Source organism: Argentina silus (assembly GCF_951799395.1).
Source record: "Argentina silus genome assembly, chromosome: 4".
Classification (NCBI taxonomy): domain Eukaryota; kingdom Metazoa; phylum Chordata; class Actinopteri; order Argentiniformes; family Argentinidae; genus Argentina; species Argentina silus.
The window spans coordinates 13917920-13933040 of NC_139658.1; positions in this window are offsets into that span (position 1 = coordinate 13917920).

A 15121-nucleotide genomic window follows, 5' to 3' on the forward strand; every position below is an offset into this window, starting at 1 on the left:
TTCAAGATATTAATTTATTGTTTCCTGTTTATTTCTGTGTTACTCACCTTGTCTCTCATTTCAGACACTTCACCACCTGCCCTTGTGTGTTTCCCGCCTGTGTAATTGTCTACCCCGCCCTGATTGGCTTCACCTGTTCCTCATCATCCTTCCCTGTGTATTTAGTCTGTGTGTTCCTCTGTCTCCCGTCTTTGTACCTTTGTGTCATACATCCCAGCATTTCCTAGTGATAAGTATTCCTAGTTTTTGATCTCAGAGTGTGTTTTTGATTTTGCCTTTTTGCCTACCCCTTTTTGGATTATCTGCCTGCCTTTTTGAACTGCCTACCTGTGTACTGAACCTTTCTGAAAGTAAAAGACTATTCTATTGGATTTAGTCCTTTGCCTGAGTATTCCTGCCATTACAATTCTGGGGTTTACAGTCTGGTATAAATGCATTTTGGAGACCGAAGTTCTGAATGCCTGGTACAAGCCAGTGTTTGTGTGCGTAAAAGGGACTGATCATGCTATAAAATGCAACCAATATTCAGGGATGGATTTTAGCCACATATTTTTCTGTGTCATAGATTAAGTTAAGTAATCCTTTGTTGTCCCCAAGGGTGACGGAACATACACAATACAAGGCATGGGCAAAGTAAATCACAGTAAGTGGAAGATAGATGTAAGCCACTGTTTCATCCCTTTTCAAAGTGAGCATGATGAAAGCAAGGGTAGATGAAAATGTGAAGATAATATTACTCTGCAGTTGAATAAACCTTCAACAGTCATCATGAACACACCTGACTTCAACTGTTGAACTCAGGTCTTCAACAAAAGTGTGTTGCTCCACAAAGGAAGTAGTATGTTATGAACGCAGTATTCTCTTTGCTTCGGTTCATGTTATTAAAGGTAATGGAGTTGATACAAAGAGCAGAGACAGTTTTCCTTCAATAAAGGTCTGCTATTATACAGGATAAAAGAGAAAAGCCATTTAATTCGGTTAATGGCATGAAACAGCTTTGCTGTTATTAGAAATCAAAGAAGGCAAGATTGATACTCTTTTTTTAAATGCTAATTTTTGTTTGGGTATCAGCAGCAAAATATAATTTCTTCAAGTGGGCCGAGGTTTACGTAAGCCTCTAAGGGTCTCTGAAAAAGGGTTTTAGAAACATGATTATTAGTATGACTAGCCTATGACAATCTAGTAATACGTGAAAATAAACCTACAAGCTCAGAGACAACATGGCCAAGTGTGTTTGAGTGTGTCTGATAACAATCCCCTTTTCTTGACATCAGTGACTGTCCTGCACAGACGCTGCCTTAAGAATCTCTATCACATCTTTGAGCATACCTTTCTCCTGCCTTTCATAGAGATGTTTTTGAACAATAAAGTAAACAATGTTTACTTGTGTGAGTCCTGAAAAACATTAAATAATGTGTTATGTATTGTATGGTGAAAGAACATCTGTCCGAGATCTAAACCTTGGGAGTCTTCTTCCTCTAAGGTTGCCCCAGCTGTGTCACAGCAGGTAGTTTAAGATAGGTCTTGAAATGCATCACAAATCATTTTTATGCATGTAAAAAGCGTGCCGTGCCCTCCTATCTTTGTACGGGAACTATCTAATATGTAGGGACATTTAATGAAATTCTGCAATACATGACTATTTTTGCACAAAAAGGGTAATGGATTCAGAACATTAGTATGGTATTCAAGTCCAGAGTGTCTGGTTTTATCTGGTTTTACCACAAAATGTAAGACCAAAATCCTGTTTAGTGAGGAGAATTTTGTGGCAAAAGACACGTATGTAGGAAGAAGTATGTTTCCTGATGAGGTTGTGGTCAGGGCGAATCTCTATAATTCATTTTCATATCACCCTGGCAGTGCAGTTATAAAGGCCACACATATATCATTCATCAACATTCACCATCATGACATGGACATTTCACCATCTCCAAAATTCTAGTCCAACTAATGAATACAAAACAAGTGCTGCATACCAATGGTTCAATGACAGTTCAGTCTCAAAGCCCAGGCTATATTGCCTGTTATTGTTGGACACAGATGCCTGTGTTGTGGTCTTAGCTGTGGGAAGGTATGTTCCATTATTAGAACTGGCTGGCAGTGGGACATTGATTACTGCTTTGGCCAACTCTCTGCTCGTTCTGCTCATTATGTATCTGGTGTTTGCCTGCTGTCCGTCCACACAAGATGTATGATCCTCATTAAATACAGAGTCTCTCCCGGATTGAATTTACTAAACTGAGCAGAGACTACATAAGTTGATCAATTGATCGGAGTACCGTGGGAGTTTTGGCGACGGCTTGCTAACTTTGTAGCTGAGGGAGCTGACTTGGGATAATATTAATTAGTAGATTGTATTTGTCAGCATTTTGTAAGGCCCCTAAATCAGAACTAAACTTGGTCTAAGAGCATTTAAGAATACAGTACCTTTCTTACTATTTCTATATGGAGCGTCTCTTTAATTTGTACATTCCAGCCTATGGCACCCTACATTTTTGAGCACCTTATGATTTGTTTATAATCATAATATAAACTAATAATATTTAATTATTTTTTTCAGACAAATGGCTGGCCCCAATCTTGGATTTGTTCCACTGTTCAATGGTCATTTCAATTCATACCACTGATTCTCAAAGAATATGACTTATATGACCATTGATCAGCAGAATAAATCCCAGATTATGCCTTTAAGTATGAAATATCGTCTGGGCAAATTGCTGTAATAATATACATTTGGGTCTAGATTATTTCCAGCCCTCCTAGTCCTAGAATAAAGTACTTCAAGCCCAGCTCATGGGGGGGGGGGGGTTTCTTATTTTCCAATGCATAGGGGATTAGTACATCTTTAAAACCTGGAGACCATCTTTGTGGGAAAACAAGATAAAGAACCTCCACAGAAGCTGTGTCTCAGCAGGGATCCTTCAGAACAGGACATAGTCACATGGGCTGTCGATCGAACATTGCAACAAGTCATTTGAACTGCATTATGGTTTGACCGTGAACCACAAGTGAGTGCATCATTTAACTGAAATAAATGGCAGGAATCCAAGCTCCTTTTAAGTAACCAACAAGATGCTTTCGCTGTGTTGGATAATAGAGAATATTCCATTGTTCAATGCAACCTCCCACCAGGGTCAGTCTGAGGGCTAGGATGCTGATGTGAGCCTTAAACTGTTGCTCTCAAAGGGAATAGAGTAGAAAAGAAGAACTGAGGTATAGTTAGTATTGCATCTGTGTCCAAGCATTCTCTTGTGTCAGCTTGTACATCTGGTCCCTAAGCGAGGACCTGGCATGGCAAGAAGAAATCAGTATGTCTCACTGAGTGTACAGGCAGGCAGGCAGGTGCCTTCCAGGTGTTTTGAAATGTTCTCTTATGTCTCGCATATTTCGGTCATCGGTCATTACCATCATCATTATTTGAAGTTTAAAGTATCCCCATACCTCCTCCACCTCCAGGGATCTTCTGTACTGAGTACTGATCTTCTGCTCTGTCATTTTAAATCTATTGAAATCACCTGCAACTTTGAGTTGCTTGCTGAGTGAAATGCCATAATGATAGGAGGTGTGCACTGAAATGTGTCTCGGATATAATAACTACACATCCAATTCTCCTTGTCAAAAGTGCTATTTAAAGCACCGCTCCATCTCTCTGCCATAGATATTTGTACAAGAGGAGTGGGGGTGGCAGTGGTGGGGTGGGGGGGGCGTTGTTAGTGACAGTAATGAAGGGGTAACTACTGTGATTTTTCCCAGTATCATTCCCACTAATTGACTGTGAAATGTCTGTGAGGAGAAGTATCTATTTTTAGTTAATGAGATAATCTTACAGACTAACACCACATGCAGAACACCCAGCTAGCAAGCTTGTGGTGGGCAGAATTTGAATCTCATCGACTTGCGATGGCCCAACAACGGCAAGTTGACACCGCAAACCGTGGTTCCACTCTCTTACCTCTCCCCTGCCACCATCTTCCCATTCCTCTGCCACTATCTTCACTTTCCCTGTCAGAATCTTTCTACTCCTTTACCAAGCTTTATATTCAGCTCAAATGGCTGAAGCATGGATCTTTACATATCAGGGTTATGGGTTTGATTGTCGGTCAACCTTTGGCGTGCCTTCTATTGGTCTACCATTGTCACGCCATCATCGGTCTTCCATTCGCATACCAACCATCGGCCTACTGATGGCATGCCGATGGTGGTCTACACATAGCGACTGCAGGTTTAGTGCTGGCATGCTGGTAGTCTGTCTACCACTAGCATGCTGATGTCCGTCTACCATTGGCGTGCAAATGGATGGTCTACCTATGGCATGCTAACATCTGTCTATCATCAGCATACCAATCGTCGGCCCTCCATTGGCATGCCAACATAGGTCTACGAGTGGCATGGCGACTGTCAGCCCATCAATAGTGGTACGCTGTTGGGCTAACAGCAGTATAACACCACAACAGATGCCATAATTTTACTGTTAGAGGTCTGATATTGGCTGATGAGCCACTCTGTTGCCACCAGCCGCCCGATATGTGCTTGTTGGCTGGGCAGTATCCATCATGACAGTTTTTTTTAATTAGTTTGGTGGATAGATGTACTTTGTGTGCCTTTTACCTCAGATATTACAGCAACCACTTCATGGTTCAGAAAACAAAAAGTAAAAACATGATGAATTAGCACTGTACTTACCTCATAAATGTGGGCAGCAGTGATAGTGAATGATTGAAATAATACTTAATGAGTTGTCGAACAGCTTTTTAGAATAATGAATTGAGTCACTGCCAATAAAAGGCAACAAGACATGTTAATGGTCAAATGTTTCATAAAATGACAACCCAAATTGGTACTTTAATTTGTTTATGCTTGTTGGATTTTAGTGGTATTGGATACAGAGACTTTAAACACAATATATTTCTAAGTGTAAGAAGTACAAACAATTGCAAAATAATCAAATTTAAAATATTAGTCATGCAAATTGAGGCACGCATTTGGTAGCACTTAAGTTGTTGTTGCCATCAGAATTTCAGAGGTTTTGTGGGAAGAGGTCTTTTGTGCTTGTTGTTGTTTGCTGAAAGGATGCTGCATTAACGCTATTCACTAGCACTGCTTTTAGCAAAAATGTATATCGTTGCTGTTTTGGCCTAACAAAAGCAATTTCTGAATGGAACTGAAGCCCCAAAGGAAAATGTAAATGAAACAAACAGGAATTGATGGAAATAGACAAATCTAAGTGTGTTGAGACTATGATTAGTTCATTTGCCCCAAATGATATATCTCAAGGGTAAACAAAATAATGTTGGGTTGGGTGCTTTTGTTCCAGCACAATACTCCCCTACAAAGTAATCTTAATGAATCTTTATGAATGCAAAATGCATGTTCATGAAATTCTGTATGTATAAAGTAGATCCTGTTTGACTTATGTTAAAGACCCCCCTCTAGTTAAAATCGAAGGTTAGAATAGACTAACAATTCAGAATAGTGTGTCCTCCTCTCTCCCTCCCATACTCAATGCAAACTACTTCTAACTGAAACAATGAATCTGTCAATCATTTTCACATTTTTATCCAGCAAATGACTTAGTTACATGACCTTGAAACTAGCAAAGGAGCTGTGTGGTTGAAATCCAGTTGTTCAGACTTGATTTATCTGAGGTGTCCTTCCTGGTGTCCTATCCAGACCTGGTCTTACATTCCTCCGTCCATATGTGCCTTCAACAAGGTGGTGAACAAAGCAAGTCAGGCAAGCGTAAGTGCCTCATTTCATAATGAATGCTGTGGCAGTCTAAGTGCAATATTCAAATTGAATGTAATTTAGCTTCTTTTATTACTGATGTTAGAAAGCATACATATATTGTCACAGCATTGTCTGTAGTGGCAGTTTAGACCCCAAACAGCAACTTCTGTTCGCATCGCTCTACGCCTACCTGGCCTCCTTATTGAGAAGGTTAATGTTGAACATACAGCATGTCAACGAACGTTAGCTAATATTTGGTAACAATCTGCCTTATTGAACACACATAAGGCCTGGACCTACCTGTCATATTTTATAATCTGACTATGGTTTAAACCTCAGCTAGTGTCTCTCTCATGGAGCATCCTGTCACGACCACGCCCACGCCCTCACTCCAAAGGTCCACATCCCCAGCCTACTAATCACCCTCACCTGTTCCTCATTAGTTCCCTATCACCATTTGTTCTCACTCCCCTTATATTCCCTTCAATTTCACTCCACCTCAGGCAGTAGATTTCCCACCTCTGTATTATCGTTCATGCCTGTGTCCCCCACAGTTCCGCCCATGCGTTTGATAGCTTTGACCACTTGTTACTGAACTCTTTTCCAACCCTGACTACGAATTTGCCCTTTGTGTTTTTGTTCCTTTGCCTGGATCCTAATAAACACCATTGCCTGCAATTGTATCCTGCCTCTATGTCGTTACACATCCCTGATGTAATCTGCTCAACATTACAAAATGCATTTTGGTGATATGGTCATTTCCCTCTCCTGTTATGAAGTACAATTTGGTAACAATTAGTTTTTATGTGTAGTAACTTCATAATAACTCTTGTAATCAATCATCAATCTAGTAATTACAGTGTTACTACACAGTAGGAACTTGTTGATAAAATCAAATCGAATATCGATCGATTATTAAAGAAAAAAGATTAAAGGGTCTACTTAGGGTTGAATGTACATTGTTCAATTGAGGTTTCATATTCTAGAATGACAGGGATGGACCGATTTCTTTGGATTCTGGAAAATACTGAGAATTTTTAGGGAATGTAGCTTCTTAGTCTAATTCCAATTGTTTATTTACGTTCTTAGACCATGGCACAACCCTTGCTGCACTTCACACATATACTGGTATGAACAAACAAGGTGTGTCAGTAATAATGTCCTGAGGAAATGCAAGTGAGAAGTGACTATCAGACTGCAGCAGCAGGTAATGAAGTGTGATGTTTCTCTGAGACGTGTCTGAATGAAATGTAGCTACTCTACTATGTGTGGGGTAGTTAGAAGGCTTCTTTCATCTTTAGCTCAGAATCAATAGCCTCACTCAGAAAACCAAAACCATGCCTGAAACCTCAGACAAATGATGCTCATTACAGTTGGGTTTCAAAGTTAGAAAAAAAAACTGCAGGGGGGTGAAGTAATTAAAAAGGTTCGAGCCAATCAATATGTATTCATCTAAGTTTAATGGGCAACCTTACATGCCCGCAGCAGAGGGTCAGAGAAGGTATTACTTGTAAGGTAATGTTTTTTCTCTGTTAATGTGCATGTACTATTGCTCTCTTCATAAAATGTATATTTGGTCTGGGCCAAATCAGAGTTTGTAATGAGTAACATCAATCTTCTGAATGGATCCTTTTAGAAGAACAATTCCTACATCTGCGTATCTTTGCACAGGTCATATGGTACGAGTACATACTGAACATATTTTAGATATATTTTAGAACACTACATATATGTGTCACCTTGTAAAAAACAACACCTTCAACCATCAGCTGTAATATCATCAACAACATAACAGCAATCGATGCAGTTTGTGCGTATATCAAAAAGAATATATTACTAGCAAACATGAGAATGATTAGACTGCCAGGGCTCTGCTCACTCTGTACCCTATTTAGGGCATTCTGCACCCGCTCGCGCGCACACACACCACACACACATTCCAGTTTCTCCCCCTCTGTGATCATTATCTAATGCAGGCTGTATTGCTGAACAGCCCTATCCCAGATGGTGGAATCCCGTTCTCCAGGGACTCCACTACACCCCGAATGTTGCTGAGAGTGATGGGGGGGGGGGGGGTGGGGGGGGTGGAGGAGTGATCCAAGCTAATTACTCAGGGATAAATGCTGAGATGAGCATCTCTGTCTGTTAACATTGAGACAGGGGGAACCAGGGGAGAGATTGATGTTGAAACATCTCCCCCTCAAGCCTTTACCCTGTTATAACTTGGCATGTTCCTCCAGAGGAACTATTATATCATATTTATTGTTCACACTAGTATTTTGCTGCTGCAATGTTTTGCTTCACAAAATGTTAATCAATATTTGAAATATCAATGAATTATAAATAATTGCATCAAACGACAGTGCTTTTCCTTGAGGGCTGTGACGCATGCACTTGAATGATATGACTGTAAATCTATTTTGTAAGTGCAGAAATTTGTGATGCTGTGCCACACCATAGTGTCAGTCGTGGCTAAGTGGTGTGAGATTGAAAAGAACGCTTAAGAGATCAATAGTAGTGACTCACTTTAAGGAGTTCTATAGTGTGATGCCACAACCTGTGTATTCAAAACCAATCATCATGCAATGAGATTCCATATACGAACACCTGGAAACTGCCTCTACAATACAAATCTATGATCATTTCATTACTGTAATCAATTCCGGTGTTTGCTGGAAACACTACCACATACAGTTCATTTGCAGTCTCCACTATCAGAGTGACTATGTAGTTTATACTGTAGCGGTTCCCACTGCAACTTATATGATGTCCCTTCATAGCAGCTCATATCTACCCTTAGAGTCCCTTTGCTGCTCATATGGAGTCCCCTCTGAGTAAACGTATCATATATGCAGCCTCTATTGTCACTCATATGGAGTCCCCTCAAAGGAACTATGTAACACATATGTAGTTCCCTCAAAGGACCAACTGACTAGGGACGTTATGATAAGGGGGCTCTCTGGGACTGTCACATAGTTTACAACCACTGCATCTCTCTCACTCTTTATCTCTCTTACACACATACGTCTGCATACACACACACTTACACACATGCATATTAAAAACACATACTCAGTTGTACTTGCTTTCAGGTTAGTATATTCTCAAGACACATTTGATATTGCAGCTATTGTAATGCTGGTATTCTGAACTTCCACAATATTCGGTGCAGTTCAAAGCAGCTTGGAAACTTGTATGTTGTGTCGTGTTTCCAGCAAACACCGGAATTGATTACAGTAATGATTAACGGTGCCACATCGCAATCATTTTGTCACAGTCTATGTGCACGTGCTAGACTGTGACAAAATGATTGCGATGCGGCACCGCAGCACATTTTAATACACAAGTTTGTGTGGCATCTGGAACCCAACGCAGACTCGCACATCTCATTGAAACCAATATACTTCTGCCGGACCTCAACCCCGTTGCGCAGCCTATGTGCACACTACGTGAGCCTGTTACTGTGTCAGGAATATTCTCATGGTTAATAGGATCTACATGGACACTGCAGGGCAAGTGACCTCCTCTACTCTGCTCTACGGTAGCAGCAGGTTATAGGATTACCATCACTGTTTGAAGGGTTGAAAGTTGGATTTCACCAGTAATTCCACATCCTTGAATGAACTTAAGTGACTAATAGAGAAGTCATTGAAAAGGGGCTTGTAGGTATTACTCTAGCTATCCAGCCATGGTTTAAAACCATCTTCAGTATTTGTAGAATATTTGTTTTATTACAGCTACAGACCAGGTATAGCAACAAAGATTAAAGTGTCTTTCTTAGCCCTTATGTACGTCCCCTTTGGTTGTAGATAAGGTCAATCCTGTAGCATGGGAAAACGTATCAGGGGAGAATCACACATCAGCTCATATTAAGTGAAATGCCATAGTCAAGCTGGTGATCAACCTCCAAAGGAAGACCTGTTAGAATAATACTTGTCAGAAGGCAGTCGTCAAAAGGCTAACCCCTGTCAAAAGGCTAAAGCCTCCTCTAAGCAGCGTGGGTTTCTTCACCGCCTTGAGTCAGTATGAGCACTGAAGGTACTCTCGCACCCAGGGGCACCTTTGATATTTATGAAGAGAAGCTGTTGGGATTTCTGCATTCTTTCTGTAGGTCCATGGTGAGAGGCATACTAGCCGTCTCTCACTCGCCGACCCCCTCTTTTCCCTTACTCTCTATTTTGCACTTTCTTTTCTCCTTCCCATTTTCAACACACATGACAGCCCTCAGAAACACCCGATATTAACCAGCTACACCTGGTTACACAAACTCACGCCAGATTTGCTGAATTGGGTGTATAGATACCTCGATAAAGTAGACAGTGTATCAGATGGTTAAGTTAGTGTCACACAGTAGCGTTGCCCTCCCTAACTTCTGTCAGCCCTATGTTCCCTCAGCTACTACTTGGACATGCAACTCAAACTAACCTACCAGCAACTCAAGCTAACCTACCAGCAACTCAAGCTAACCTACCAGCAACTTAAACTAACCAGACCAGGAATGCCAAGTCAAGTCATGTTTTATTTATACAGCACGATTTCTACATAAAATACAATTCAGTGTGTTTTATACACACACAAAAACAAGTCAAAAGCCAAGAGCAATAAATGATCAGAGGTATTGATGGTGCTTTCCAGATTATGAGGCTGGATCAAATCCTGGGTCCACCATGATAGGGATTAACTGTGTTATAGAAACACAGTTCCACCACATGTCTATGGATCCAGCTTTGCAGTGTGACTAGGTTTTGCATGTTTATCTCCAGCACTTCCTCTGTGGTGGACATAAATCGCTGTGACCCTGGGAAGCCTAATAAATTCCAGTCATTGGCGTAAATGTCACTTTCCCCATACTGCCTTCATTCATTACTTCTCCGCCACGCTGACTTTGTCTTTTCATGTTAGATATTCGATCGTGCTGCACTGTGATTAAATGACTTATCAATACCAAACTCAGCTGTATCAAATTATCACCCTTCACTTTATAGGTGTGGTTCATCAGTGTTATATTGAAGGCCACCTAGGTCACCTTATTCCTGTGAGAAGAGCGAACCTTGCGGTATTTACATAATGCATTATAAATGTATACTCCCTAAGTAAAAGCAAGGGTAAAAAAGTGTGTTTTAAGATGTCGTTTTAAAATGTCCTCAGGTTCTCTGGCAGGCTGTTCCTGAGGCTGGGGGAATAACAACTAAAAGCTCCCTCTCCTTTAGGGATCTACTGAGTTAGAAGCAGAGGTGGAAAGTAACTAATTACAACTACTCACATTACTGTATTGAGTAGATATTTCAAGGATTTATACTTTTTTTTGTATTTTGGAAAGTCTGTAATTTTACTTTTATTCAAGTTTTGTATTATTATTATTCGTTACAGAGTACAATTATATCTGTAGCAAAATCATTATGGAAGGTTTTAGCACAAAGAAAATAAAATAGCATAGCACTGGTGCCAAAACTGCAGTCAGCGTGCCCAATCATATCAAATAGTGAGAAACGCGCCTAAACACAAACAGACCAATCAAATCAAACCGCGTACAAAATCTGAACAATGGTCACTCAGTCAGTCATAAGACTGAATTTGAATTGGATCGGCCTGTTGAAGGAGGGTAGCTAACAAGGATGAAGATGGAGATGGTGAGGGAAGTTTTAAAGGAGGATGCAGATACTGGTCACGTTAGCAACTCTGAATCTGGAGGAGAGAAGGAACACAAACATCCCTGGCCACACCTAAGCGAGCTATTTGACATGAAGGCCATCAAAGGCAACAGTGTCATCGTGCGGTGGAAACTCTGCCTCCCCAGGATGGTGGAATTATCTGCTTACAAAAAATCATCATCGAACAACGAAACATGTTGAGCTAAGTTAACTGTGATGACAGATTTGGCTATTTGCTGGCCAGAGAACATGCTAAAGTTGTTGCTAGTTAACACAACCTACTACTAACTAGCTAAGTAGGACAGATATTAAGGCCACTTCTTCAAACATGAAATCATGAAATATAATAGGCCTAGTGTTACTTTCAACAATTGTTGGTAACACTAGCTAACTTGTTAGCCAAGATATAACTGCCTCACCTGCCATAATGTAATAATGGTTAATATGTTACAATAGTTGTATACACTATGTGTGTGTGTGTGTGTCTGTGTGTGCACGCATGCGTGCGAACAAGCAAATGAGAAATAATGTAATAAATCTGTATAGGTGTTGTCTATGCCAGCAACCTATGTGTGTTTAATAAGGTCATGTGTCATTTGATTGGGCAAACACTGATAATATATTTCTGTTCAAAGAGGAAACATCCATTGAAAAAGAAGTTATATGATGACTTCACCTCAGGGTGCAAGCGGACCAGACAACCATCAGATACCCCTACACCAAGCAAGCAAGCAAGCAAAGATATCAGACCTAATGGCTGTGGGAGGAGGGAAACGTGTCAAGCAGGTGACTGTTGACAAGCCATTCTCTGTGGTCAAGCAACCAGCATTCAAAGACATCATCACCACACTGCAACCTCAATGTACAGTCTTGAAAAACGTGGTGGGAATAAGATCAAGAGGGCATGTAGAAATCTTAGGTTGTGACACCATTTTGCTGAGCTTTTCTGTATCGACCAATGCAAGAGTTCATAGTGCTTCCATGTGGTGTAAGAGGATGTTGTAACATGTCATCAAACAAATCATCAGGTTTTGCCTGAGTGATACTCAACCTAATATTGGTTATCTTATCTCTGAAGTTGCAAATTCCTCACATTTGGAGGTGGAGAGCACTCTTGAGTTATTATGATTAATAGTTACCAATTTTGATAAATGATCCCATCTGTCTCGAAGAATATCATGGTGGACCTGCAGTTTTGTCTTTCTCCATTTCGGTACAGACTTTCTGCAAATTCTCTTGAAGGGATGGTTCAGCCTATTTTCATATTTAGGTGAAATATCATCTTACCCTGAGGTCAGTAGTGAAAGCTTCTCTGGTTCTCCACTTTGCTACCGCAGCACAGGCTTAAAATTAGCAGCGCCGTCTCCAACAGACAGGATTCTGACAGTACTTATTTAGCATCTTTGAAAATCTTCTCAGAGAAACTTCAAACAAAGTTTAGTAGCAGCTATATACTAGACACATCTGTATATGCTTTTATTGTAATCACAAACAATGTAATATGCAATGAACGCTAGTAATCACTCCGCAGTCAAGTTCCCGCCCAACAAGGGGAAAGGTTGGCTAGTGAAACTGAAACCAAGTCCGGAGAAAAGTAGGAAATAGTTCCAGTTCTGAGCAAATCGATTATAAAGACTGCAATTGTTTTATTTTCAATAGAATGCACATACAATTTTTTATTTCAAGCATAACTCACAACCAAACATTTTTTGAAGTTTCTCTGAGGACATTTTGGCATGTAATTTCAAACTAAGTACTGTCGGAATCCTGTCTATTGGAGAGGGCGCTGCTAACTGTTAGCCTGTACTGCGATGGCCCTTGAAGACAACTAGGGGCAAGATAATATTTAATTTAAACATGAAAATAGGCTGAATCATCCCTTTAAGTTTCTCCACAGAGCTTTTCGTTTGGGCACAACCTTTTTCAGTCTGACTGGTGCTACAGAGTCAATAGTTTCCCCTAATTTGGTGTTTGGTGAAGCTGCTTACTAAATCATTATAACAGGAGGGAGCTCGAGTTGTTGACGGTGTATTATTCATATCCATTATCATCATGAAATTCTCAGCTGCTTTAGAGTAAAGATAACATTTCTTGACAATGTGTTCAGTGTTATTTTTAACTGTAGGTAGATAGATAGATAGATAGATAGATAGATAGAAACTTTATTTATCCCTAGGGGAAATTCAGGTTCCAAGTAGCTTAAAGACATAGAGACATCACACATAACATACACGTACAACATACAACATAAGCAGGATTGTAAACAGGAAGTCTATATGAATACTATAGACAGATAAGAATAAAGATACTGAGAAAAATATACTAAATACTAAGTAACAAACAAGTCCACATTAATGTGCTGAGGCTGTATGATAAGGGTGACAGGGCAGGGACTGACCCTGTGGTACAAGATAGTTCAAGTATGATTTGGTGAGGTGCAAAAGGTAAGGCAAGACAGTGCAATTATAGGTCAGGAGACCAGCATTAAATACTAAAAACTAAATACTAAATATGGGCTAAATAGATATGGACTATTTTGAAAAACCAGTGTGTATGTTAAGGTGCAAAAAGTAGGCAAGGCAGTGCAAGTAGAAGTTAAGAGACCAGCATTAAATATTAAATATGGGCTAAATAAGGTAATAATGTGGACCTGTTAGGAGAGGCCTGTGGCAGCGCAGAGATGGATTGAAGAACACAACAATAGATAAATATGGCCATTATAGTGTACAATGTAAACATAGGAAGAAAAAGATAACAGTCAGTCAGTCAGTAACAGTCAATACTAGATTTTAAAGTGCATTTAGTCCAGGCTGGTGGAGGGAGGTAGGGGCTGTGTATAAGGGCTAGCATAGCCAGTAAACATTGTAATTAGTGAGGTGAAACAGTAAGGTACAGGACAGTGATGTGATACAGAGGGTGGAGGTTACACAGAGAAGTCCATCTCTTTGCCTTTGATTGACATATTGTATAGTTGTATGGCTCTGGGGACAAATGATACAATGCAGTAAAGAAAACACAATAGTAGTCAGACATGGCAGTATCAATAATAGAGGATATAACAGTAGTAAGACCCTTTTTAATCACTAGGACCAGGGTGTGGCCACGGTTATGGGTCGGCCTGGTAACACAGTTCTGGAATAAAGTTCATAGAATTCAAGAGATTAATAAAATCAATATGCGCTTCAATAAGCATAGCTGACCCATTCAATTAACTTCACTGTGGTACTCTATAACACATATATATGTTGATTGATGTTACAGTGCTCTGTAATTGTGCCAATGGAAGTGGTATCTGTATGCATGGTTCTAGGAATGGAAAAACATGCATCATATTAATAGTGCATCCAAAATACAATTTAACATCTCACACATCCCAAGTTGGCTTTGGTTAATTCACCAAGTCATTTTGGGATATTTATGTCATAACCTTACAAACACTTGTGCACTATCCATTGCACATACATTACTGTAAAACAGATAGGAGCCCAGTGTGACTTCAAAGCACTTTGAATTATAACATATAAACATTAATATAAACAGTGCATGCAATATAAACAGTGCCCATATCTGTCTAAACATTTGCATGAAGAGTAGCTGGTCTGTATGGTTTGTGTGTGTGTGTGTGTGTGCGTGCGTGTGTGGGTGCATGCACACATCTATATTACATTTTATTATCTATGGGCCAGTAAAACAATCAATCTTAGGACAGGGAGGCTTTGTGGTTGATTCCACAGTGGAAAGCC